The sequence below is a fragment of the Phalangium opilio genome, unplaced genomic scaffold (genome assembly GCF_054372755.1).
Source record: "Phalangium opilio isolate 3A_F unplaced genomic scaffold, DU_Popi_V2 ptg000505l_1, whole genome shotgun sequence".
NCBI classification, from domain to species: domain Eukaryota; kingdom Metazoa; phylum Arthropoda; class Arachnida; order Opiliones; family Phalangiidae; genus Phalangium; species Phalangium opilio.
Window position 1 is genome coordinate 3,656,458 of NW_028324239.1, and position 25,473 is coordinate 3,681,930.

General features: G+C 47.4%; 12 non-coding genes across 12 annotated transcripts; all 12 read left to right on the plus strand.

The window, feature by feature from the left end:
- Positions 1–424: 424 nt before the first annotated feature.
- Positions 425–497, plus strand: TRNAN-GUU (transfer RNA asparagine (anticodon GUU)). Its single transcript has one exon. It is a non-coding gene; the product is annotated as a tRNA-Asn (tRNA).
- A 797-nt stretch (positions 498–1,294) lies between these two features.
- On the plus strand, positions 1,295–1,367 carry TRNAH-GUG (transfer RNA histidin (anticodon GUG)). Its single transcript has one exon. It is a non-coding gene; the product is annotated as a tRNA-His (tRNA).
- A 375-nt stretch (positions 1,368–1,742) lies between these two features.
- Positions 1,743–1,815, plus strand: TRNAK-UUU (transfer RNA lysine (anticodon UUU)). Its single transcript has one exon. It is a non-coding gene; the product is annotated as a tRNA-Lys (tRNA).
- Positions 1,816–3,353: 1,538 nt separating this feature from the next.
- TRNAN-GUU (transfer RNA asparagine (anticodon GUU)) lies at positions 3,354–3,426 on the plus strand. Its single transcript has one exon. It is a non-coding gene; the product is annotated as a tRNA-Asn (tRNA).
- Positions 3,427–4,223: 797 nt separating this feature from the next.
- On the plus strand, positions 4,224–4,296 carry TRNAH-GUG (transfer RNA histidin (anticodon GUG)). Its single transcript has one exon. It is a non-coding gene; the product is annotated as a tRNA-His (tRNA).
- A 1,557-nt stretch (positions 4,297–5,853) lies between these two features.
- Positions 5,854–5,926, plus strand: TRNAH-GUG (transfer RNA histidin (anticodon GUG)). The gene has a single exon. It is a non-coding gene; the product is annotated as a tRNA-His (tRNA).
- A 375-nt stretch (positions 5,927–6,301) lies between these two features.
- On the plus strand, positions 6,302–6,374 carry TRNAK-UUU (transfer RNA lysine (anticodon UUU)). The gene has a single exon. It is a non-coding gene; the product is annotated as a tRNA-Lys (tRNA).
- Positions 6,375–6,903: 529 nt separating this feature from the next.
- Positions 6,904–6,976, plus strand: TRNAK-UUU (transfer RNA lysine (anticodon UUU)). Its single transcript has one exon. It is a non-coding gene; the product is annotated as a tRNA-Lys (tRNA).
- A 10,595-nt stretch (positions 6,977–17,571) lies between these two features.
- On the plus strand, positions 17,572–17,644 carry TRNAT-GGU (transfer RNA threonine (anticodon GGU)). The gene has a single exon. It is a non-coding gene; the product is annotated as a tRNA-Thr (tRNA).
- Positions 17,645–18,600: 956 nt separating this feature from the next.
- Positions 18,601–18,673, plus strand: TRNAT-GGU (transfer RNA threonine (anticodon GGU)). Its single transcript has one exon. It is a non-coding gene; the product is annotated as a tRNA-Thr (tRNA).
- Positions 18,674–21,246: 2,573 nt separating this feature from the next.
- On the plus strand, positions 21,247–21,319 carry TRNAT-GGU (transfer RNA threonine (anticodon GGU)). The gene has a single exon. It is a non-coding gene; the product is annotated as a tRNA-Thr (tRNA).
- Positions 21,320–22,275: 956 nt separating this feature from the next.
- Positions 22,276–22,348, plus strand: TRNAT-GGU (transfer RNA threonine (anticodon GGU)). The gene has a single exon. It is a non-coding gene; the product is annotated as a tRNA-Thr (tRNA).
- The last annotated feature ends 3,125 nt before the right edge of the window (positions 22,349–25,473 follow it).

The window sequence follows — 25,473 nt, forward strand, 5'->3', positions numbered from 1 at the left end:
CGTGGCTCAATGGTTAGCGCGTTCGGCTGTTATCCAATAGATTGTTGGTTCGAGCCCACCCGGGAGCGGTGTTATGGGATCTCAAATGTAACGTAAAAAGTCAGAGTTTTTCCACAATACCTGACGAACATTTAATTTTTGGGCTTCCGTGGCGCAATGGTTAGCACGTTCAGCTGTTAACCGAAAGGTTGGTGGTTGGAGAGGTGTGGTGGGGTCTCAAATGTAACGTAAAAAGTCAGAGTTTTTCCACAATACCTGACGAACATTTAATTTTTGGGCTTCCGTGGCGCATTTTTTAGCGCGTTCAGCTGTTAACCGAAAGGTTGGTGGTTCGAGCCCACCCAGGAGAGGTGTTGTGGGGTCTCTGATGTAGCGTGAAAAGTCATAACTTTTCCACAATACCTGACAACCATTTAATTTCTGAGCTTCCGTGGCGCAATGGTTAGCGCGTTCGGCTGTTAACCGAAAGGTTGGTGGTTCGAGCCCACCCGGAAGCGGTGTTATGGGATCTCAAATGGAACGTAAAAAGTCAGTGTTTTTCCACAATACCTGACAACCATTCATTTTCTGAGCTTCCGTGGCTCAATGGTTAGCGCGTTCGGCTGTTAACCAATAGGTTGTTGGTTCGAGCCCACCCGGGAGCGGTGTTATGGGATCTCAAATGTAACGTAAAAAGTCAGAGTTTTTCCACAATACCTGACGAACATTTAATTTTTGGGCTTCCGTGGCGCATTTTTTAGCGCGTTCAGCTGTTAACCGAAAGGTTGGTGGTTCGAGTTTACCCGGGAGAGGTGTTGTGGGGTCTCTGATGTAGCGTGAAAAGTCATAACTTTTCCACAATACCTGACAACCATTTAATTTCTGAGCTTCCGTGGCGCAATGGTTAGCGCGTTCGGCTGTTAACCGAAAGGTTGGTGGTTCGAGCCCACCCGGGAGCGGTGTTGTGAAGTCTCGAATGTAACGTAAAAAGGCAAAGTTTTTCCACAATACCTAACGAACATTTAATTTTTGGGCTTCCGTGGCGCAATGGTTAGCACGTTCAGCTGTTAACCGAAAGGTTGGTGGTTGGAGAGGTGTGGTGGGGTCTCAAATGTAACGTAAAAAGTCAGAGTTTTACCACAATACCTGACGAACATTTAATTTTTGGGCTTCCTTGGCGCATTTTTTAGCGCGTTCAGCTGTTAACCGAAAGGTTGGTGGTTCGAGCCCACTCGGGAGAGGTGTTGTGGGGTCTCAGATGTAGCGTGAAAAGTCATAACTTTTCCACAATACCTGACAACCATTCAATTTCTGAGCTTCCGTGGCGCAATGGTTAGCGCGTTCAGCTGTGAACCGAAAAGTTGGTGGTTCCAGCCCACCCGGGAGCGGTGTTATGGGATCTCAAATGTAACGTAGAAAGTCAGAGTTTTTCCACAATACCTGACGAACATTTAATTTTTGGGCTTCCGTGGCGCAATGGTTAGCGCGCAGCGCGTTCAGCTGTTAACCGAAAGGTTGGTGGTTCGAGCCCACCCGGGAGAGGTGTTGTGGGGTCTCTGATGTAGCGTGAAAAGTCATAACTTTTCCACAATACCTGACAACCATTTAATTTCTGAGCTTCCGTGGCTCAATGGTTAGCGCGTTCGGCTGTTAACCAATAGGTTGGTGGTTCGAGCCCACCCGGGAGCGGTGTTATGGGATCTCAAATGTAACGTAAAAAGTCAGAGTTTTTCCACAATACCTGACGAACATTTAATTTTTGGGCTTCCGTGGCGCAATGGTTAGCGCGTTCAGCTTTTAACCGAAAGGTTGGTGGTTCGAGCCCACCCGGAAGCGGTGTTATGGGATCTCAAATGTAACGTAAAAAGTCAGAGTTTTTCCACAATACCTGACGAACATTTAATTTTTGGGCTTCCGTGGCGCAATGGTTAGCGCGCAGCGCGTTCAGCTGTTAACCGAAAGGTTGGTGGTTCGAGCCCACCCGGGAGAGGTGTTGTGGGGTCTCTGATGTAGCGTGAAAAGTCATAACTTTTCCACAATACCTGACAACCATTCAATTTCTGAGCTTCCGTGGCTCAATGGTTAGCGCGTTCGGCTGTTAACCAATAGGTTGGTGGTTCAAGCCCAGCCGGGAGCGGTGTTATGGGATCTCTGATGTAGCGTAAAAGGTCAGAGTTTTTCCACAATACCTGACGAACATTTAATTTTTGGGCTTCCGTGGCGCATTTTTTAGCGCGTTCAGCTGTTAACCGAAAGGTTGGTGGTTCGAGCCCACCCGGGAGAGGTGTTGTGGGGTCTCTGATGTAGCGTAAAAAGTCAGAGTTTTTCCACAATACCTGACGAACATTTAATTTTTGGGCTTCCGTGGCGCAATGGTTAGCGCGTTCGGCTGTTAACCGAAAGGTTGGCGGTTCGAGCCCATCCGGGAGCGGTGTTGTGAAGTCTCGAATGTAACGTAAAAAGGCAAAGTTTTTCCACAATACCTGACGAACATTTATTTTTTGGGCTTCCGTGGCGCAATGGTTAGCGCGTTCGGCTGTTAACCGAAAGGTTGGTTATTCGAGCCCACCCGGGAGCGGTGTTATGGGATCTCAAATGTAACGTAAAAAGTCATAACTTTTCCACAATACCTGACAACCATTCAATTTCTGAGCTTCCGTGGCTCAATGGTTAGCGTGTTAGGCTGTTAACCAATAGGTTGGTGGTTCGAGCCCACCCGGGAGCGGTGTTATGGGATCTCAAATGTAACGTAAAAAGTCAGAGGTTTTCTACAATACCTAACGAACATTTAATTTTTGGGCTTCCGTGGCGCAATGGTTAGCGCGTTTAGCTGTTAACCGAAAAGTTGGTGGTTCGAGCCCACCCGGAAGCGGTGTTATGGTATCTCAAATGTAACGTAAAAGTCAGAGTTTTACCACAATACCTGACGAACATTTAATTTTTGGGCTTCCTTGGCGCATTTTTTAGCGCGTTCGGCTGTTAACCGAAAGGTTGGTGGTTCGAGCCCACCCGGGAGCGGTGTTGTGAAGTCTCGAATGTAACGTAAAAAGGCAAAGTTTTTCCACAATACCTGACAACCATTCAATTTCTGAGCTTCCGTGGCTCAATGGTTAGCGCATTCGGCTGTTATCCAATAGATTGTTGGTTCGAGCCCACCCGGGAGCGGTGTTATGGGATCTCAAATGTAACGTAAAAAGTCAGAGTTTTTCCACAATACCTGACGAACATTTAATTTTTGGGCTTCCGTGGCGCAATGGTTAGCACGTTCAGCTGTTAACCGAAAGGTTGGTGGTTGGAGAGGTGTGGTGGGGTCTCAAATGTAACGTAAAAAGTCAGAGTTTTACCACAATACCTGACGAACATTTAATTTTTGGGCTTCCGTGGCGCAATGGTTAGCGCGTTCGGCTGTTAACCGAAAGGTTGGTGGTTCGAGCCCACCCGGAAGCGGTGTTATGGGATCTCAAATGGAACGTAAAAAGACAGTGTTTTTCCACAATACCTGACAACCATTCATTTTCTGAGCTTCCGTGGCTCAATGGTTAGCGCGTTCGGCTGTTAACCAATAGGTTGTTGGTTCGAGCCCACCCGGGAGCGGTGTTATGGGATCTCAAATGTAACGTAAAAAGTCAGAGTTTTTCCACAATACCTGACGAACATTTAATTTTTGGGCTTCCGTGGCGCATTTTTTAGCGCGTTCAGCTGTTAACCGAAAGGTTGGTGGTTCGAGTTTACCCGGGAGAGGTGTTGTGGGGTCTCTGATGTAGCGTGAAAAGTCATAACTTTTCCACAATACCTGACAACCATTTAATTTCTGAGCTTCCGTGGCGCAATGGTTAGCGCGTTCGGCTGTTAACCGAAAGGTTGGTGGTTCGAGCCCACCCGGGAGCGGTGTTGTGAAGTCTCGAATGTAACGTAAAAAGGCAAAGTTTTTCCACAATACCTAACGAACATTTAATTTTTGGGCTTCCGTGGCGCAATGGTTAGCACGTTCAGCTGTTAACCGAAAGGTTGGTGGTTGGAGAGGTGTGGTGGGGTCTCAAATGTAACGTAAAAAGTCAGAGTTTTACCACAATACCTGACGAACATTTAATTTTTGGGCTTCCTTGGCGCATTTTTTAGCGCGTTCAGCTGTTAACCGAAAGGTTGGTGGTTCGAGCCCACTCGGGAGAGGTGTTGTGGGGTCTCAGATGTAGCGTGAAAAGTCATAACTTTTCCACAATACCTGACAACCATTCAATTTCTGAGCTTCCGTGGCGCAATGGTTAGCGCGTTCAGCTGTGAACCGAAAAGTTGGTGGTTCCAGCCCACCCGGGAGCGGTGTTATGGGATCTCAAATGTAACGTAGAAAGTCAGAGTTTTTCCACAATACCTGACGAACATTTAATTTTTGGGCTTCCGTGGCGCAATGGTTAGCGCGCAGCGCGTTCAGCTGTTAACCGAAAGGTTGGTGGTTCGAGCCCACCCGGGAGAGGTGTTGTGGGGTCTCTGATGTAGCGTGAAAAGTCATAACTTTTCCACAATACCTGACAACCATTTAATTTCTGAGCTTCCGTGGCTCAATGGTTAGCGCGTTCGGCTGTTAACCAATAGGTTGGTGGTTCGAGCCCACCCGGGAGCGGTGTTATGGGATCTCAAATGTAACGTAAAAAGTCAGAGTTTTTCCACAATACCTGACGAACATTTAATTTTTGGGCTTCCGTGGCGCAATGGTTAGCGCGTTCAGCTTTTAACCGAAAGGTTGGTTTTTCGAGCCCACCCGGAAGCGGTGTTATGGGATCTCAAATGTAACGTAAAAAGTCAGAGTTTTTCCACAATACCTGACGAACATTTAATTTTTGGGCTTCCGTGGCGCAATGGTTAGCGCGCAGCGCGTTCAGCTGTTAACCGAAAGGTTGGTGGTTCGAGCCCACCCGGGAGAGGTGTTGTGGGGTCTCTGATGTAGCGTGAAAAGTCATAACTTTTCCACAATACCTGACAACCATTCAATTTCTGAGCTTCCGTGGCTCAATGGTTAGCGCGTTCGGCTGTTAACCAATAGGTTGGTGGTTCAAGCCCAGCCGGGAGAGGTGTTGTGGGGTCTCTGATGTAGCGTAAAAAGTCAGAGTTTTTCCACAATACCTGACGAACATTTAATTTTTGGGCTTCCGTGGCGCAATGGTTAGCGCGTTCGGCTGTTAACCGAAAGGTTGGCGGTTCGAGCCCATCCGGGAGCGGTGTTGTGAAGTCTCGAATGTAACGTAAAAAGGCAAAGTTTTTCCACAATACCTGACGAACATTTATTTTTTGGGCTTCCGTGGCGCAATGGTTAGCGCGTTCGGCTGTTAACCGAAAGGTTGGTTATTCGAGCCCACCCGGGAGCGGTGTTATGGGATCTCAAATGTAACGTAAAAAGTCATAACTTTTCCACAATACCTGACAACCATTCAATTTCTGAGCTTCCGTGGCTCAATGGTTAGCGTGTTAGGCTGTTAACCAATAGGTTGGTGGTTCGAGCCCACCCGGGAGCGGTGTTATGGGATCTCAAATGTAACGTAAAAAGTCAGAGGTTTTCTACAATACCTAACGAACATTTAATTTTTGGGCTTCCGTGGCGCAATGGTTAGCGCGTTTAGCTGTTAACCGAAAAGTTGGTGGTTCGAGCCCACCCGGAAGCGGTGTTATGGGATCTCAAATGTAACGTAAAAGTCAGAGTTTTACCACAATACCTGACGAACATTTAATTTTTGGGCTTCCTTGGCGCATTTTTTAGCGCGTTCAGCTGTTAACCGAAAGGTTGGTGGTTCGAGCCCACCCGGGAGAGGTGTTGTGGGGTCTCAGATGTAGCGTGAAAAGTCATAACTTTTCCACAATACCTGACAACCATTCAATTTCTGAGCTTCCGTGGCGCAATGGTTAGCGCGTTCAGCTGTGAACCGAAAAGTTGGTGGTTCCAGCCCACCCGGGAGCGGTGTTATGGGATCTCAAATGTAACGTAGAAAGTCAGAGTTTTTCCACAATACCTGACGAACATTTAATTTTTGGGCTTCCGTGGCGCAATGGTTAGCGCGCAGCGCGTTCAGCTGTTAACCGAAAGGTTGGTGGTTCGAGCCCACCCGGGAGAGGTGTTGTGGGGTCTCTGATGTAGCGTGAAAAGTCATAACTTTTCCACAATACCTGACAACCATTTAATTTCTGAGCTTCCGTGGCTCAATGGTTAGCGCGTTCGGCTGTTAACCAATAGGTTGGTGGTTCGAGCCCACCCGGGAGCGGTGTAATGGGATCTCAAATGTAACGTAAAAAGTCAGAGTTTTTCCACAATACCTGACGAACATTTAATTTTTGGGCTTCCGTGGCGCAATGGTTAGCGCGTTCAGCTTTTAACCGAAAGGTTGGTGGTTCGAGCCCACCCGGAAGCGGTGTTATGGGATCTCAAATGTAACGTAAAAAGTCAGAGTTTTTCCACAATACCTGACGAACATTTAATTTTTGGGCTTCCGTGGCGCAATGGTTAGCGCGCAGCGCGTTCAGCTGTTAACCGAAAGGTTGGTGGTTCGAGCCCACCCGGGAGCGGTGTTATGGGATCTCAAATGTAACGTAGAAAGTCAGAGTTTTTCCACAATACCTGACGAACATTTAATTTTTGGGCTTCCGTGGCGCAATGGTTAGCGCGCAGCGCGTTCAGCTGTTAACCGAAAGGTTGGTGGTTCGAGCCCACCCGGGAGAGGTGTTGTGGGGTCTCTGATGTAGCGTGAAAAGTCATAACTTTTCCACAATACCTGACAACCATTTAATTTCTGAGCTTCCGTGGCTCAATGGTTAGCGCGTTCGGCTGTTAACCAATAGGTTGGTGGTTCGAGCCCACCCGGGAGCGGTGTAATGGGATCTCAAATGTAACGTAAAAAGTCAGAGTTTTTCCACAATACCTGACGAACATTTAATTTTTGGGCTTCCGTGGCGCAATGGTTAGCGCGTTCAGCTTTTAACCGAAAGGTTGGTGGTTCGAGCCCACCCGGAAGCGGTGTTATGGGATCTCAAATGTAGCGTGAAAAGTCATAACTTTTCCACAATACCTGACAACCATTCAATTTCTGAGCTTCCGTGGCTCAATGGTTAGCGCGTTCGGCTGATAACCAATAGGTTGGTGGTTCAAGCCCAGCCGGGAGCGGTGTTATGGGATCTCTGATGTAGAGTAAAAAGTCAGAGTTTTTCCACAATACCTGACGAACATTTAATTTTTGGGCTTCCGTGGCGCATTTTTAGCGCGTTCAGCTGTTAACCGAAAGGTTGGTGGTTCGAGCCCACCCGGGAGAGTTGTTGTGGGGTCTCTGATGTAGCGTAAAAAGTCAGAGTTTTTCCACAATACCTGACGAACATTTAATTTTTGGGCTTCCGTGGCGCAATGGTTAGCGCGTTCGGCTGTTAACCGAAAGGTTGGCGGTTCGAGCCCATCCGGGAGCGGTGTTGTGAAGTCTCGAATGTAACGTAAAAAGGCAAAGTTTTTCCACAATACCTGACGAACATTTATTTTTTGGGCTTCCGTGGCGCAATGGTTAGCGCGTTCGGCTGTTAACCGAAAGGTTGGTTATTCGAGCCCACCCGGGAGCGGTGTTATGGGATCTCAAATGTAACGTAAAAAGTCAAAACTTTTCCACAATACCTGACAACCATTCAATTTCTGAGCTTCCGTGGCTCAATGGTTAGCGCGTTGAGCTGTTAACCAATAGGTTGGTGGTTCGAGCCCACCCGGGAGCGGTGTTATGTGATCTCAAATGTAACGTAAAAAGTCAGAGGTTTTCTACAATACCTAACGAACATTTAATTTTTGGGCTTCCGTGGCGCAATGGTTAGCGCGTTTAGCTGTTAACCGAAAAGTTGGTGGTTCGAGCCCACCCGGAAGCGGTGTTATGGGATCTCAAATGTAACGTAAAAAGTCAGAGTTTTTCCACAATACCTGACAACCATTCAATTTCTGAGCTTCCGTGGCTCAATGGTTAGCGCGTTCGGCTGTTATCCAATAGGTTGGTGGTTCGAGCCCACCCGGGAGCGGTGTTATGGGATCTCAAATGTAACGTAAAAAGTCAGAGTTTTTCCACAATACCTGACGAACATTTAATTTTTGGGCTTCCGTGGCGCAATGGTTAGCACGTTCAGCTGTTAACCGAAAGGTTGGTGGTTGGAGAGGTGTTGTGGGGTCTCAAATGTAACGTAAAAAGTCAGAGTTTTACCACAATACCTGACGAACATTTAATTTTTGGGCTTCCTTGGCGCATTTTTTAGCGCGTTCAGCTGTTAACCGAAAGGTTGGTGGTTCGAGCCCACCCGGGAGAGGTGTTGTGGGGTCTCTGATGTAGCGTGAAAAGTCATAACTTTTCCACAATACCTGACAACCATTTAATTTCTGAGCTTCCGTGGCTCAATGCTTAGCGCGTTCGGCTGTTACCTAATAGGTTGGTGGTTCGAGCCCACCCGGGAGCGTTGTTATGGGTTCTCAAATGTAACGTAAAAAGCCAAAGTTTTTCCAAAATACCTGACGACCATTTATTGTTTGGGCTTCCGTGACGCAATGGTTAGCGCGTTCGGCTGTTAACCGAAAGGTTGGTGGTTCGAGCCCACCCGGAAGCGGTGTTATGGGATCTCAAATGTAACGTAGAAAGTCAGAGTTTTTCCACAATACCTGACGAACATTTAATTTTTGGGCTTCCGTGGCGCAATGGTTAGCGCGCAGCGCGTTCAGCTGTTAACCGAAAGGTTGGTGGTTCGAGTTCACCCGGGAGAGGTGTTGTGGGGTCTCTGATGTAGCGTGAAAAGTCATAACTTTTCCACAATACCTGACAACCATTTAATTTCTGAGCTTCCGTGGCTCAATGGTTAGCGCGTTCGGCTGTTAACCAATAGGTTGGTGGTTCAAGCCCACCCGGGAGCGGTGTTATGGGATCTCAAATGTAACGTAAAAAGTCAGAGTTTTTCCACAATACCTGACGAACATTTAATTTTTGGGCTTCCGTGGCGCAATGGTTAGCACGTTCAGCTGTTAACCGAAAGGTTGGTGGTTGGAGAGGTGTTGTGGGGTCTCAAATGTAACGTAAAAAGTCAGAGTTTTTCCACAATACCTGACGAACATTTAATTTTTGGGCTTCCGTGGCGCAATGGTTAGCGCGTTCGGCTGTTAACCGAAAGGTTGGCGGTTCGAGCCCACCCGGGAGCGGTGTTGTGAAGTCTCGAATGTAACGTAAAAAGGCAAAGTTTTTCCACAATACCTGACGAACATTTATTTTTTGGGCTTCCGTGGCGCAATGGTTAGCGCGTTCGGCTGTTAACCGAAAGGTTGGTGGTTCGAGCCCACCCGGGAGCGGTGTTATGGGATCTCAAATGTAACGTAAAAAGTCATAACTTTTCCACAATACCTGACAACCATTCAATTTCTCAGCTTCCGTGGCTCAATGGTTACCGCGTTAGGCTGTTAACCAATAGGTTGGTGGTTCGAGCCCACCCGGGAGCGGTGTTATGGGATCTCAAATGTAACGTAAAAAGTCAGAGGTTTTCCACAATACCTAACGAACATTTAATTTTTGGGCTTCCGTGGCGCAATGGTTAGCGCGTTTAGGTGTTAACCGAAAGGTTGGTGGTTCGAACCCACCCGGGAGAGGTGTTGTGGGGTCTCTGATGTAGCGTGAAAAGTCATAACTTTTCCACAATACCTGACTACCATTTAATTTCTGAGCTTCCGTGGCTCAATGGTTAGCGCGTTCGGCTGTTAACCAATAGGTTGGTGGTTCAAGCCCACCCGGGAGCGGTGTTATGGGATCTCAAATGTAACGTAAAAAGTCAGAGTTTTTCCACAATACCTGACGAACATTTAATTTTTGGGCTTCCGTGGCGCAATGGTTAGCGCGTTCGGCTGTTAACCGAAAGGTTGGTGGTTCGAGCCCACCCGGGAGCGGTGTTATGGGATCTCAAATGTAACGTAAAAAGTCATAACTTTTCCACAATACCTGATAACCATTCAATTTCTCAGCTTCCGTGGCTCAATGGTTAGCGCGTTAGGCTGTTAACCAATAGGTTGGTGGTTCGAGCCCACCCGGGAGCGGTGTTATGGGATCTCAAATGTAACGTAAAAAGTCAGAGGTTTTCCACAATACCTAACGAACATTTAATTTCTGAGCTTCCGTGGCTCAATGGTTAGCGCGTTCGGCTGTTAACCAATAGGTTGGTGGTTCAAGCCCACCCGGGAGCGGTGTTATGGGATCTCAAATGTAACGTAAATAGTCAGAGTTTTTCCACAATACCTGACGAACATTTAATTTTTGGGCTTCCGTGGCGCAATGGTTAGCGCGTTCGGCTGTTAACCGAAAGGTTGGTGGTTCGAGCCCACCCGGGAGCGGTGTTATGGGATCTCAAATGTAACGTAAAAAGTCATAACTTTTCCACAATACCTGATAACCATTCAATTTCTCAGCTTCCGTGGCTCAATGGTTAGCGCGTTAGGCTGTTAACCAATAGGTTGGTGGTTCGAGCCCACCCGGGAGCGGTGTTATGGGATCTCAAATGTAACGTAAAAAGTCAGAGGTTTTCCACAATACCTAACGAACATTTAATTTTTGGGCTTCCGTGGCGCAATGGTTAGCGCGTTTAGGTGTTAACCGAAAAGTTGGTGGTTCGAGCCCACCCGGAAGCGGTGTTATGGGATCTCAAATGTAACGTAAAAAGTCAGAGTTTTTCCACAATACCTGACAACCATTCAATTTCTGAGCTTCCGTGGCTCAATGGTTAGCGCGTTCGGCTGTTATCCAATAGGTTGGTGGTTCCAGCCCACCCGGGAGCGGTGTTATGGGATCTCAAATGTAACGTAAAAAGTCAGAGTTTTTCCACAATACCTGACGAACATTTAATTTTTGGGCTTCCGTGGCGCAATGGTTAGCACGTTCAGCTGTTAACCGAAAGGTTGGTGGTTGGAGAGGTGTTGTGGGGTCTCAAATGTAACGTAAAAAGTCAGATTTTTACCACAATACCTGACGAACATTTAATTTTTGGGCTTCCTTGGCGCATTATTTAGCGCGTTCAGTTGTTAACCGAAAGGTTGGTGGTTCGAGCCCACCCGGGAGAGGTGTTGTGGGGTCTCTGATGTAGCGTGAAAAGTCATAACTTTTCCACAATACCTGACAACCATTTAATTTCTGAGCTTCCGTGGCTCAATGCTTAGCGCGTTCGGCTGTCATCTAATAGGTTGGTGGTTCGAGCCCACCCGGGAGCGTTGTTATGGGTTCTCAAATGTAACGTAAAAAGCCAAAGTTTTTCCAAAATACCTGACGACCATTTATTGTTTGGGCTTCCGTGACACAATGGTTAGCGCGTTCGGCTGTTAACCGAAAGGTTGGTGGTTCGAGCCCACCCGGAAGCGGTGTTATGGGATCTCAAATGTAACGTAGAAAGTCAGAGTTTTTCCACAATACCTGACGAACATTTAATTTTTGGGCTTCCGTGGCGCAATGGTTAGCGCGCAGCGCGTTCAGCTGTTAACCGAAAGGTTGGTGGTTCGAGCCCACCCGGGAGAGGTGTTGTGGGGTCTCTGATGTAGCGTGAAAAGTCATAACTTTTCCACAATACCTGACTACCATTTAATTTCTGAGCTTCCGTGGCTCAATGGTTAGCGCGTTCGGCTGTTAACCAATAGGTTGGTGGTTCAAGCCCACCCGGGAGCGGTGTTATGGGATCTCAAATGTAACGTAAAAAGTCAGAGTTTTTCCACAATACCTGACGAACATTTAATTTTTGGGCTTCCGTGGCGCAATGGTTAGCGCGTTCGGCTGTTAACCGAAAGGTTGAGGGTTCGAGCCCACCCGGGAGCGGTGTTATGGGATCTCAAATGTAACGTAAAAAGTCAGAGTTTTTCCACAATACCTGACGAACATTTAATTTTTGGGCTTCCGTGGCGCAATGGTTAGCACGTTCAGCTGTTAACCGAAAGGTTGGTGGTTGGAGAGGTGTTGTGGGGTCTCAAATGTAACGTAAAAAGTCAGAGTTTTTACCACAATACCTGACGAACATTTAATTTTTGGGCTTCCTTGGCGCATTTTTTAGCGCGTTCAGCTGTTAACCGAAAGGTTGGTGGTTCGAGCCCACCCGGGAGAGGTGTTGTGGGGTCTCTGATGTAGCGTGAAAAGTCATAGCTTTTCCACAATACCTGACAACCATTTAATTTCTGAGCTTCCGTGGCTCAATGGTTAGCGCGTTCGGCTGTTAACCAATAGGTTGGTGGTTCAAGCCCAGCCGGGAGCGGTGTTATGGGATCTCTGATGTAGCGTAAAAAGTCAGAGTTTTTCCACAATACCTGACGAACATTTAATTTTTGGGCTTCCGTGGCGCATTTTTAGCGCGTTCAGCTGTTAACCGAAAGGTTGGTGGTTCGAGCCCACCCGGGAGAGGTGTTGTGGGGTCTCTGATGTAGCGTAAAAAGGCAAAGTTTTTCCACAATACCTGACGAACATTTAATTTTTGGGCTTCCGTGGCGCAATGGTTAGCACGTTCAGCTGTTAACCGAAAGGTTGGTGGTTGGAGAGGTGTTGTGGGGTCTCAAATGTAACGTAAAAAGTCAGAGTTTTTCCACAATACCTGACGAACATTTAATTTTTGGGCTTCCGTGGCGCAATGGTTAGCGCGTTCGGCTGTTAACCGAAAGGTTGGCGGTTCGAGCCCACCCGGGAGCGGTGTTGTGAAGTCTCGAATGTAACGTAAAAAGGCAAAGTTTTTCCACAATACCTGACGAACATTTATTTTTTGGGCTTCCGTGGCGCAATGGTTAGCGCGTTCGGCTGTTAACCGAAAGGTTGGTGGTTCGAGCCCACCCGGGAGCGGTGTTATGGGATCTCAAATGTAACGTAAAAAGTCATAACTTTTCCACAATACCTGACAACCATTCAATTTCTCAGCTTCCGTGGCTCAATGGTTAGCGCGTTAGGCTGTTAACCAATAGGTTGGTGGTTCGAGCCCACCCGGGAGCGGTGTTATGGGATCTCAAATGTAACGTAAAAAGTCAGAGGTTTTCCACAATACCTAACGAACATTTAATTTTTGGGCTTCCGTGGCGCAATGGTTAGCGCGTTTAGGTGTTAACCGAAAGGTTGGTGGTTCGAGCCCACCCGGGAGAGGTGTTGTGGGGTCTCTGATGTAGCGTGAAAAGTCATAACTTTTCCACAATACCTGACTACCATTTAATTTCTGAGCTTCCGTGGCTCAATGGTTAGCGCGTTCGGCTGTTAACCAATAGGTTGGTGGTTCAAGCCCACCCGGGAAGGGTGTTATGGGATCTCAAATGTAACGTAAAAAGTCAGAGTTTTTCCACAATACCTGACGAACATTTAATTTTTGGGCTTCCGTGGCGCAATGGTTAGCGCGTTCGGCTGTTAACCGAAAGGTTGGTGGTTCGAGCCCACCCGGGAGCGGTGTTATGGGATCTCAAATGTAACGTAAAAAGTCATAACTTTTCCACAATACCTGACAACCATTCAATTTCTCAGCTTCCGTGGCTCAATGGTTAGCACGTTAGGCTGTTAACCAATAGGTTGGTGGTTCGAGCCCACCCGGGAGCGGTGTTATGGGATCTCAAATGTAACGTAAAAAGTCAGAGGTTTTCCACAATACCTAACGAACATTTAATTTTTGGGCTTCCGTGGCGCAATGGTTAGCGCGTTTAGGTGTTAACCGAAAAGTTGGTGGTTCGAGCCCACCCGGAAGCGGTGTTATGGGATCTCAAATGTAACGTAAAAAGTCAGAGTTTTTCCACAATACCTGACAACCATTCAATTTCTGAGCTTCCGTGGCTCAATGGTTAGCGCGTTCGGCTGTTATCCAATAGGTTGGTGGTTCCAGCCCACCCGGGAGCGGTGTTATGGGATCTCTAATGTAACGTAAAAAGTCAGAGTTTTTCCACAATACCTGACGAACATTTAATTTTTGGGCTTCAATGGCGCAATGGTTAGCACGTTCAGCTGTTAACCGAAAGGTTGGTGGTTGGTGAGGTGTTGTGGGGTCTCAAATGTAACGTAAAAAGTCAGATTTTTACCACAATACCTGACGAACATTTAATTTTTGGGCTTCCTCGGCGCATTATTTAGCGCGTTCAGTTGTTAACCGAAAGGTTGGTGGTTCGAGCCCACCCGGGAGAGGTGTTGTGGGGTCTCTGATGTAGCGTGAAAAGTCATAACTTTTCCACAATACCTGACAACCATTTAATTTCTGAGCTTCCGTGGCTCAATGCTTAGCGCGTTCGGCTGTCATCTAATAGGTTGGTGGTTCGAGCCCACCCGGGAGCGTTGTTATGGGTTCTCAAATGTAACGTAAAAAGCCAAAGTTTTTCCAAAATACCTGACGACCATTTATGGTTTGGGCTTCCGTGACGCAATGGTTAGCGCGTTCGGCTGTTAACCGAAAGGTTGGTGGTTCGAGCCCACCCGGAAGCGGTGTTATGGGATCTCAAATGTAACGTAGAAAGTCAGAGTTTTTCCACAATACCTGACGAACATTTAATTTTTGGGCTTCCGTGGCGCAATGGTTAGCGCGCAGCGCGTTCAGCTGTTAACCGAAAGGTTGGTGGTTCGAGCCCACCCGGGAGAGGTGTTGTGGGGTCTCTGGTGTAGCGTGAAAAGTCATAACTTTTCCACAATACCTGACTACCATTTAATTTCTGAGCTTCCGTGGCTCAATGGTTAGCGCGTTCGGCTGTTAACCAATAGGTTGGTGGTTCAAGCCCACCCGGGAGCGGTGTTATGGGATCTCAAATGTAACGTAAAAAGTCAGAGTTTTTCCACAATACCTGACGAACATTTAATTTTTGGGCTTCCGTGGCGCAATGGTTAGCGCGTTCGGCTGTTAACCGAAAGGTTGAGGGTTCGAGCCCACCCGGGAGCGGTGTTATGGGATCTCAAATGTAACGTAAAAAGTCAGAGTTTTTCCACAATACCTGACGAACATTTAATTTTTGGGCTTCCGTGGCGCAATGGTTAGCACGTTCAGCTGTTAACCGAAAGGTTGGTGGTTGGAGAGGTGTTGTGGGGTCTCAAATGTAACGTAAAAAGTCAGAGTTTTTACCACAATACCTGACGAACATTTAATTTTTGGGCTTCCTTGGCGCATTTTTTAGCGCGTTCAGCTGTTAACCGAAAGGTTGGTGGTTCGAGCCCACCCGGGAGAGGTGTTGTGGGGTCTCTGATGTAGCGTGAAAAGTCATAGCTTTTCCACAATACCTGACAACCATTTAATTTCTGAGCTTCCGTGGCTCAATGCTTAGCGCGTTCGGCTGTTATCTAATAGGTTGGTGGTTCGAGCCCACCCGGGAGCGTTGTTATGGGTTCTCAAATGTAACGTAAAAAGCCAAAGTTTTTCCACAATACCTGACGAACATTTAATTTTTGGGCTTCCGTGGCGCAATGGTTAGCGCGTTCGGCTGTTAACCGAAAGGTTGGCGGTTCGAGCCCACCCGGGAGCGGTGTTGTGAAGTCTCGAATGTAACGTAAAAAGGCAAAGTTTTTCCACAATACCTGACGAACATTTATTTTTTGGGCTTCCGTGGCGCAATGGTTAGCGCGTTCGGCTGTTAACCGAAAGGTTGGTGGTTCGAGCCCACCCGGGAGCGGTGTTATGGGATCTCAAATGTAACGTAAAAAGTCATAACTTTTCCACAATACCTGACAACCATTCAATTTCTCAGCTTCCGTGGCTCAATGGTTAGCGCGTTAGGCTGTTAACCAATAGGTTGGTGGTTCGAGCCCACCCGGGAGCGGTGTTATGGGATCTCAAATGTAACGTAAAAAGTCAGAGGTTTTCCACAATACCTAACGAACATTAAATTTTTGGGCTTCCGTGGCGCAATGGTTAGCGCGTTTAGGTGTTAACCGAAAAGTTGGTGGTTCGAGCCCACCCGGGAGAGGTGTTGTGGGGTATCAGATGTAACGTAAAAAGTCAGAGTTTCTCCACAATACCTGACAACCATTCAATTTCTGAGCTTCCGTGGCTCAATGGTTAGCGCGTTCGGCTGTTATCCAATAGGTTTTTGGTTCGAGCCCACCCGGGAGCGGTGTTATGGGATCTCAAATGTAACGTAAAAAGTCAGAGTTTTTCCACAATACCTGACGAACATTTAATTTTTGGGCTTCCGTGGCGCATTTTTTAGCGTCTTCAGCTGTTAACCGAAAGGTTGGTGGTTCGAGCCCACCCGGGAGAGGTGTTGTGGGGTCTCAGATGTAGCGTGAAAAGTCATAACTTTTCCACAATACCTGACAACCAGTCAATTTCTGAGCTTCCGTGGCTCAATGGTTAGCGCGTTAGGCTGTTAACCAATAGGTTGGTGGTTCGAGCCCACCCGGGAGCGGTGTTGTGAAGTCTCGAATGTTACGTAAAAAGGCAAAGTTTTTCCACAATACCTGGCGAACATTTATATTTTGGGCTTCCGTGGCGCAATGGTTAGCGCGTTCGGCTGTTAACCGAAAGGTTGGTGGTTCGAGCCCACCCGGGAGCGGTGTTATGGGATCTCAAATGTAACGTAAAAAGTCAGAGTTTTTCCACAATACCTAACGAACTTTTAATTTTTGGGCTTCCGTGGCGCAATGGTTAGCGCATTCAGCTGTTAACCGAAAGGTTGGTGGTTCGAGCCCACCCGGAAGCGGTGTTATGGGATCTCAAATGTAACGTAAAAAGTCAGAGTTTTTACACGATACCTGACAACCATTCAATTTCTGAGCTTCCGTGGCTCAATGGTTAGCGCGTTCGGCTTTTATCCAATAGGTTGGTGGTTCGAGCCCACCCGGGAGAGGTGTTGTGGGGTCTCTGATGTAGCGTGAAAAGTCATAACTTTTCCACAATACCTGACAACCATTTAATTTCTGAGCTTCCGTGGCTCAATGGTTAGCGCGTTCAGCTGTTAACCGAAAGTTTGGTGGTTCGAGCCCACCCGGGAGAGGTGTTGTGGGGTCTCAAATGTAACGTAAAAAGTCAGAGTTTTTCCACAATACCTGACGAACATTTAATTTTTGGGCTTCCGTGGCGCATTTTTTAGCGCGTTCAGCTGTTAACCGAAAGGCTGGTGGTTCGAGCCCACGCGGGAGCGGTGTTGTGAAGTCTCAAATGTAACGTAAAAAGGCAAAGTTTTTCCACAATACCTGACGAACATTTATTTTTTGGGCTTCCGTGGCGCAATGGTTAGCGCGTTCGGCTGTTAACCGACAGGTTGGTGGTTCGAGCCCACCCGGGAGCGGTGTTATGGGATCTCAAATGTAACGTAAAAAGTCAGAGTTTTTCCACAATACCTGACAACCATTCAATTTCCGAGCTTCCGTGGCTCAATGGTTAGCGCGTTCAGCTGTTAACCGAAAAGTTGGTGGTTCGAGCCCACCCGGGAGAGGTGTTGTGGGATCTCAAATGTAACGTAAAAAGTCAGAGTTTTTCCACAATACCTGACAACCATTCAATTTCTGAGCTTCCGTGGCTCAATGGCTAGCGCGTTCGGCTGTTATCCAATAGGTTGGTGGTTCGAGCCCACCCGGGAGAGGTGTTGTGGGGTCTCTGATGTAGCGTGAAAAGTCATAACTTTTCCACAATACCTGACAACCATTTAATTTCTGAGCTTCCGTGGCGCAATGGTTAGCGCGTTCGGCTGGTAACCGAAAGGTTGGTGGTTCGAGCCCACCCGGGAGCGGTGTTATGGGATCTCAAATGTAACGTAAAAAGTCAGAGTTTTTCCACAATACCTAACGAACTTTTAATTTTTGGGCTTCCGTGGCGCAATGGTTAGCGCATTCAGCTGTTAACCGAAAGGTTGGTGGTTCGAGCCCACCCGGAAGCGGTGTTATGGGATCTCAAATGTAACGTAAAAAGTCAGAGTTTTTACACGATACCTGACAACCATTCAATTTCTGAGCTTCCGTGGCTCAATGGTTAGCGCGTTCGGCTGTTATCCAATAGGTTGGTGGTTCGAGCCCACCCGGGAGAGGTGTTGTGGGGTCTCTGATGTAGCGTGAAAAGTCATAACTTTTCCACAATACCTGACAACCCTTTAATTTCTGAGCTTCCGTGGCTCAATGGTTAGCGCGTTCAGCTGTTAACCAAAAGTTTGGTGGTTCGAGCCCACCCGGGAGAGGTGTTGTGTGGTCTCAAATGTAACGTAAAAAGTCAGAGTTTTTCCACAATACCTGACGAACATTTAATTTTTGGGCTTCCGTGGCGCATTTTTTAGCGCGTTCAGCTGTTAACCGAAAGGCTGGTGGTTCGAGCCCACACGGGAACGGTGTTGTGAAGTCTCAAATGTAACGTAAAAAGGCAAAGTTTTTCCACAATACCTGACAACCATTCAATTTCCGAGCTTCCGTGGCTCAATGGTTAGCGCCTTCAGCTGTTAACCGAAAAGTTGGTGGTTCGAGCCCACCCGGGAGAGGTGTTGTGGGATCTCAAATGTAACGTAAAAAGTCAGAGTTTTTCCACAATACCTGACAACCATTCAATTTCTGAGCTTCCGTGGCTCAATGGTTAGCGCGTTCGGCTGTTATCCAATAGGTTGGTGGTTCGAGCCCACCCGGGAGAGGTGTTGTGGGGTCTCTGATGTAGCGTGAAAAGTCATAACTTTTCCACAATACCTGACAACCATTTAATTTCTGAGCTTCCGTGGCGCAATGGTTAGCGCGTTCGGCTGGTAACCGAAAGGTTGGTGGTTCGTGCCCACCCGGGAGCAGTGTTGTGAAGTCTCGAATGTAACGTAAAAAGGCAAAGTTTTTCCACAATACCTAACGAACATTTAATTTTTGGGCTTCCGTGGCGCAATGGTTAGCGCGTTCAGCTGTTAGCCGAAAGGTTGGTGGTTCGTGCCCACCCGGAAGCGGTGTTATGGGATCTCAAATGTATCGTAAAAAGTCAGAGTTTTTCCACAATACCTGACAACCATTTAATTTCTGAGCTTCCGTGGCTCAATGGTTAGCGCCTTCGGCTGTTATGCAATAGGTTGGTGGTTCGAGCCCACCCGGGAGCGGTGTTATGGAATCTCAAATGTAACGTAAAAAGTCAGAGTTTTTCCACAATACCTGACAACCAATCAATTTCTGAGCGTCCGTGGCTCAATGGTTAGCGCGTTCGGCTGTTATCCAATAGGGTGGTGGTTCGAGCCCACCCGGGAGCGGTGTTATGGGATCTCAAATGTAACGTAAAAAGTCAGAGTTTTTCCACAATACCTGACGAACATTTATTGTTTGGGCTTCCGTGGCGCAATGGTTAGCGCGTTCAGCTGTTAACCGAAAGGTTGGTGGTTCGAGCCCACCCGGAAGCGGTGTTATGGGATCTCAAATGTAACGTAAAAAGTCAGAGTTTTTCCACAATACCTGACGAACATTTAATTTTTGGGCTTCCGTGGCGCATTTTTTAGCGCGTTCAGCTGTTAACCGAAAGGTTGGTGGTTCGAGTTTACCCGGGAGAGGTGTTGTGGGGTCTCTGATGTAGCGTGAAAAGTCATAACTTTTCCACAATACCTGACAACCATTTAATTTCTGAGCTTCCGTGGCTCAATGCTTAGCGCGTTCGGCTGTTATCTAATAGGTTGGTGGTTCGAGCCCACCCGGGAGCGGTGTTATGGGTTCTCAAATGTAACGTAAAAAGTCAGAGTTTTTCCACAATACCTAACGAACATTTAAATTTTGGGCTTCCGTGGCGCAATGGTTAGCGCGTTTAGGTGTTAACCGAAAAGTTGGTGGTTCGAGCCCACCCGGGAGAGGTGTTGTGGGGTATCAGATGTAACGTAAAAAGTCAGAGTTTCTCCACAATACCTGACAACCATTCAATTTCTGAGCTTCCGTGGCTCAATGGTTAGCGCGTTCGGCTGTTATCCAATAGGTTTTTGGTTCGAGCCCACCCGGGAGCGGTGTTATGGGATCTCAAATGTAACGTAAAAAGTCAGAGTTTTTCCACAATACCTGACGAACATTTAATTTTTGGGCTTCCGTGGCGCATTTTTTAGCGTGTTCAGCTGTTAACCGAAAGGTTGGTGGTTCGAGCCCACCCGGGAGAGGTGTTGTGGGGTCTCAGATGTAGCGTGAAAAGTCATAACTTTTCCACAATACCTGACAACCAGTCAATTTCTGAGCTTCCGTGGCTCAATGGTTAGCGCGTTAGGCTGTTAACCAATAGGTTGGTGGTTCGAGCCCACCCGGGAGCGGTGTTATGGGATCTCAAATGTAACGTAAAAAGTCAGAGTTTTTCCACAATACCTAACGAACTTTTAATTTTTGGGCTTCCGTGGCGCAATGGTTAGCGCATTCAGCTGTTAACCGAAAGGTTGGTGGTTCGAGCCCACCCGGAAGCGGTGTTATGGGATCTCAAATGTAACGTAAAAAGTCAGAGTTTTTACACGATACCTGACAACCATTCAATTTCTGAGCTTCCGTGGCTCAATGGTTAGCGCGTTCGGCTGTTATCCAATAGGTTGGTGGTTCGAGCCCACCCGGGAGAGGTGTTGTGGGGTCTCTGATGTAGCGTGAAAAGTCATAACTTTTCCACAATACCTGACAACCATTTAATTTCTGAGCTTCCGTGGCTCAATGGTTAGCGCGTTCAGCTGTTAACCGAAAGTTTGGTGGTTCGAGCCCACCCGGGAGAGGTGTTGTGGGGTCTCAAATGTAACGTAAAAAGTCAGAGTTTTTCCACAATACCTGACGAACATTTAATTTTTGGGCTTCCGTGGCGCATTTTTTAGCGCGTTCAGCTGTTAACCGAAAGGCTGGTGGTTCGAGCCCACACGGGAGCGGTGTTGTGAAGTCTCAAATGTAACGTAAAAAGGCAAAGTTTTTCCACAATACCTGACGAACATTTATTTTTTGGGCTTCCGTGGCGCAATGGTTAGCGCGTTCGGCTGTTAACCGACAGGTTGGTGGTTCGAGCCCACCCGGGAGCGGTGTTATGGGATCTCAAATGTAACGTAAAAAGTCAGAGTTTTTCCACAATACCTGACAACCATTCAATTTCCGAGCTTCCGTGGCTCAATGGTTAGCGCGTTCAGCTGTTAACCGAAAAGTTGGTGGTTCGAGCCCACCCGGGAGAGGTGTTGTGGGATCTCAAATGTAACGTAAAAAGTCAGAGTTTTTCCACAATACCTGACAACCATTCAATTTCTGAGCTTCCGTGGCTCAATGGCTAGCGCGTTCGGCTGTTATCCAATAGGTTGGTGGTTCGAGCCCACCCGGGAGAGGTGTTGTGGGGTCTCTGATGTAGCGTGAAAAGTCATAACTTTTCCACAATACCTGACAACCATTTAATTTCTGAGCTTCCGTGGCGCAATGGTTAGCGCGTTCGGCTGGTAACCGAAAGGTTGGTGGTTCGAGCCCACCCGGGAGCGGTGTTATGGGATCTCAAATGTAACGTAAAAAGTCAGAGTTTTTCCACAATACCTAACGAACTTTTAATTTTTGGGCTTCCGTGGCGCAATGGTTAGCGCATTCAGCTGTTAACCGAAAGGTTGGTGGTTCGAGCCCACCCGGAAGCGGTGTTATGGGATCTCAAATGTAACGTAAAAAGTCAGAGTTTTTACACGATACCTGACAACCATTCAATTTCTGAGCTTCCGTGGCTCAATGGTTAGCGCGTTCGGCTGTTATCCAATAGGTTGGTGGTTCGAGCCCACCCGGGAGAGGTGTTGTGGGGTCTCTGATGTAGCGTGAAAAGTCATAACTTTTCCACAATACCTGACAACCATTTAATTTCTGAGCTTCCGTGGCTCAATGGTTAGCGCGTTCAGCTGTTAACCGAAAGTTTGGTGGTTCGAGCCCACCTGGGAGAAGTGTTGTGTGGTCTCAAATGTAACGTAAAAAGTCAGAGTTTTTCCACAATACCTGACGAACATTTAATTTTTGGGCTTCCGTGGCGCATTTTTTAGCGCGTTCAGCTGTTAACCGAAAGGCTGGTGGTTCGAGCCCACACGGGAGCGGTGTTGTGAAGTCTCAAATGTAACGTAAAAAGGCAAAGTTTTTCCACAATACCTGACAACCATTCAATTTCCGAGCTTCCGTGGCTCAATGGTTAGCGCGTTCAGCTGTTAACCGAAAAGTTGGTGGTTCGAGCCCACCCGGGAGAGGTGTTGTGGGATCTCAAATGTAACGTAAAAAGTCAGAGTTTTTCCACAATACCTGACAACCATTCAATTTCTGAGCTTCCGTGGCTCAATGGTTAGCGCGTTCGGCTGTTATCCAATAGGTTGGTGGTTCGAGCCCACCCGGGAGAGGTGTTGTGGGGTCTCTGATGTAGCGTGAAAAGTCATAACTTTTCCACAATACCTGACAACCATTTAATTTCTGAGCTTCCGTGGCGCAATGGTTAGCGCGTTCGGCTGGTAACCGAAAGGTTGGTGGTTCGTGCCCACCCGGGAGCAGTGTTGTGAAGTCTCGAATGTAACGTAAAAAGGCAAAGTTTTTCCACAATACCTAACGAACATTTAATTTTTGGGCTTCCGTGGCGCAATGGTTAGCGCGTTCAGCTGTTAGCCGAAAGGTTGGTGGTTCGTGCCCACCCGGAAGCGGTGTTATGGGATCTCAAATGTAACGTAAAAAGTCAGAGTTTTTCCACAATACCTGACAACCATTTAATTTCTGAGCTTCCGTGGCTCAATGGTTAGCGCCTTCGGCTGTTATGCAATAGGTTGGTGGTTCGAGCCCACCCGGGAGCGGTGTTATGGAATCTCAAATGTAACGTAAAAAGTCAGAGTTTTTCCACAATACCTGACAACCAATCAATTTCTGAGCGTCCGTGGCTCAATGGTTAGCGCGTTCGGCTGTTATCCAATAGGGTGGTGGTTCGAGCCCACCCGGGAGCGGTGTTATGGGATCTCAAATGTAACGTAAAAAGTCAGAGTTTTTCCACAATACCTGACGAACATTTATTGTTTGGGCTTCCGTGGCGCAATGGTTAGCGCGTTCAGCTGTTAACCGAAAGGTTGGTGGTTCGAGCCCACCCGGAAGCGGTGTTATGGGATCTCAAATGTAACGTAAAAAGTCAGAGTTTTTCCACAATACCTGACGAACATTTAATTTTTGGGCTTCCGTGGCGCATTTTTTAGCGCGTTCAGCTGTTAACCGAAAGGTTGGTGGCTCGAGTTTACCCGGGAGAGGTGTTGTGGGGTCTCTGATGTAGCGTGAAAAGTCATAACTTTTCCACAATACCTGACAACCATTTAATTTCTGAGCTTCCGTGGCTCAATGCTTAGCGCGTTCGGCTGTTATCTAATAGGTTGGTGGTTCGAGCCCACCCGGGAGCGGTGTTATGGGTTCTCAAATGTAACGTAAAAAGTCAGAGTTTTTCCACAATACCTTACGAACATTTAAATTTTGGGCTTCCGTGGCGCAATGGTTAGCGCGTTTAGCTGTTAACCGAAAGGTTGGTGGTTCGAGCCCACCCGGAAGCGGTGTTATGGGATCTCAAATGTAACGTAAAAAGTCAGAGTTTTTCCACAATACCTGACAGCCATTCATTTCCTGAGCTTCCGTGGCTCAATGGTTAGCGCGTTCGGCTGTTCACCAATAGGTTGGTGGTTCGAGCCAACCCGGGAGCGGTGTTGTGAAGTCTCAAATGTAACGTAAAAAGGCAAAGTTTTTCCACAATACCTGACGAACATTTAATTTTTAGGCTTCCGTGGCGCAATGGTTAGCGCGTTCAGCTGTTAACCGAAAGGTTGGTGGTTCGAGCCCACCCGGAAGCGGTGTTGTGGGGTCTCAAATGTAACGTAAAAAGTCAGAGTTTTTCCACAATACCTGACGAACATTTAATTTTTGGGCTTCCGTGGCGCATTTTTTAGCGCGTTCAGCTGTTAACCGAAAGGTTGGTGGTTCGAGCCCACCCGGGAGAGGTGTTGTGGGGTCTCAGATGTAGCGTGAAAAGTAATAACTTTTCCACAATACCTGACAACCATTCAATTTCTGAGCTTCCGTGGCTCAATGATTAGCGCGTTAGGCTGTTAAGCAATAGGTTGGTGGTTCGAGCCCACCCGGGAGCGGTGTTATGGGATCTCAAATGTAACGTAAAAAGTCAGAGTTTTTCCACAATACCTAACGAACATTTAATTTTTGGGCTTCCGTGGCGCAATGGTTAGCGCGTTTAGCTGTTAACCGAAAGGTTGGTGGTTCGAGCCCACCCGGAAGCGGTGTTATGGGATCTCAAATGTAATGTAAAAAGTCAGAGTTTTTCCACAATACCTGACAACCATTCAATTTCTGAGCTTCCGTGGCTCAATGGTTAGCGCGTTCGGCTGTTATCCAATAGGTTGGTGGTTCGAGCCCACCCGGGAGCGGTGTTATGGGATCTCAAATGTAACGTAAAAAGTCAGAGTTTTTCCACAGTACCTGACGAACATTTAATTTTTGGGCTTCCGTGGCGCAATGGTTAGCGCGTTCAGCTGTTAACCGAAAGGCTGTAGGTTCGAGACCACCCGGGAGAGGTGTTGTGGGGTCTCAGATGTAGCGTGAAAAGTCATAACTTTTCCACAATTCTTGACAACCATTCAATTTCTGAGCTTCCGTGGCTCAATGGTTAGCGCGTTCGGCTGTTATCCAATAGGTTGTTGGTTCGTGCCCACCCGGGAGCGGTGTTATGGGATCTCAAATGTAACGTAAAAAGTCAGAGTTTTTCCACAATACCTGACGAACATTTAATTTTTGGGCTTCCGTGGCGCTTGGTTAGCGCGTTTAGCTGTTAACCGAAAGGTTGGTGGTTCGAGCCCACCCGGAAGCGGTGTTATGGGATCTCAAATGTAACGTAAAAAGTCATCACTTTTCCACAATAACTGACAACCATTCAATTTCTGAGCTTCCGTGGCTCAATGGTTAGCGCGTTCGGCTGTTATCCAATAGGTTGGTGGTTCGAGCCCACCCAGGAGCGGTGTTATGTGATCTCAAATGTAACGTAAAAAGTCAGAGTTTTTCCACAGTACCTGACGAACATTTAATTTTTGGGCTTCCGTGGCGCAATGGTTAGCGCGTTCAGCTGTTAACCGAAAGGCTGTAGGTTCGAGACCACCCGGGAGAGGTGTTGTGGGGTCTCAGATGTAGCGTGAAAAGTCATAACTTTTCCACAATTCTTGACAACCATTCAATTTCTGAGCTTCCGTGGCTCAATGGTTAGCGCGTTCGGCTGTTATCCAATAGGTTGGTGGTTCGAGCCCACCCGGGAGAGGTGTTGTGGGGTCTCTGATGTAGCGTGAAAAGTCATAACTTTTCCACAATACCTGACAACCATTTAATTTCTGAGCTTCCGTGGCTCAATGGTTAGCGCGTTCAGCTGTTAACCGAAAGTTTGGTATTTCGAGCCCACCCGGGAGAGGTGTTGTGGGGTCTCAAATGTAACGTAAAAAGTCAGAGTTTTTCCACAATACCTGACGAACATTTAATTTTTGGGCTTCCGTGGCGCATTTTTTAGCGCGTTCAGCTGTTAACCGAAAGGCTGGTGGTTCGAGCCCACACGGGAGCGGTGTTGTGAAGTCTCAAATGTAACGTAAAAAGGCAAAGT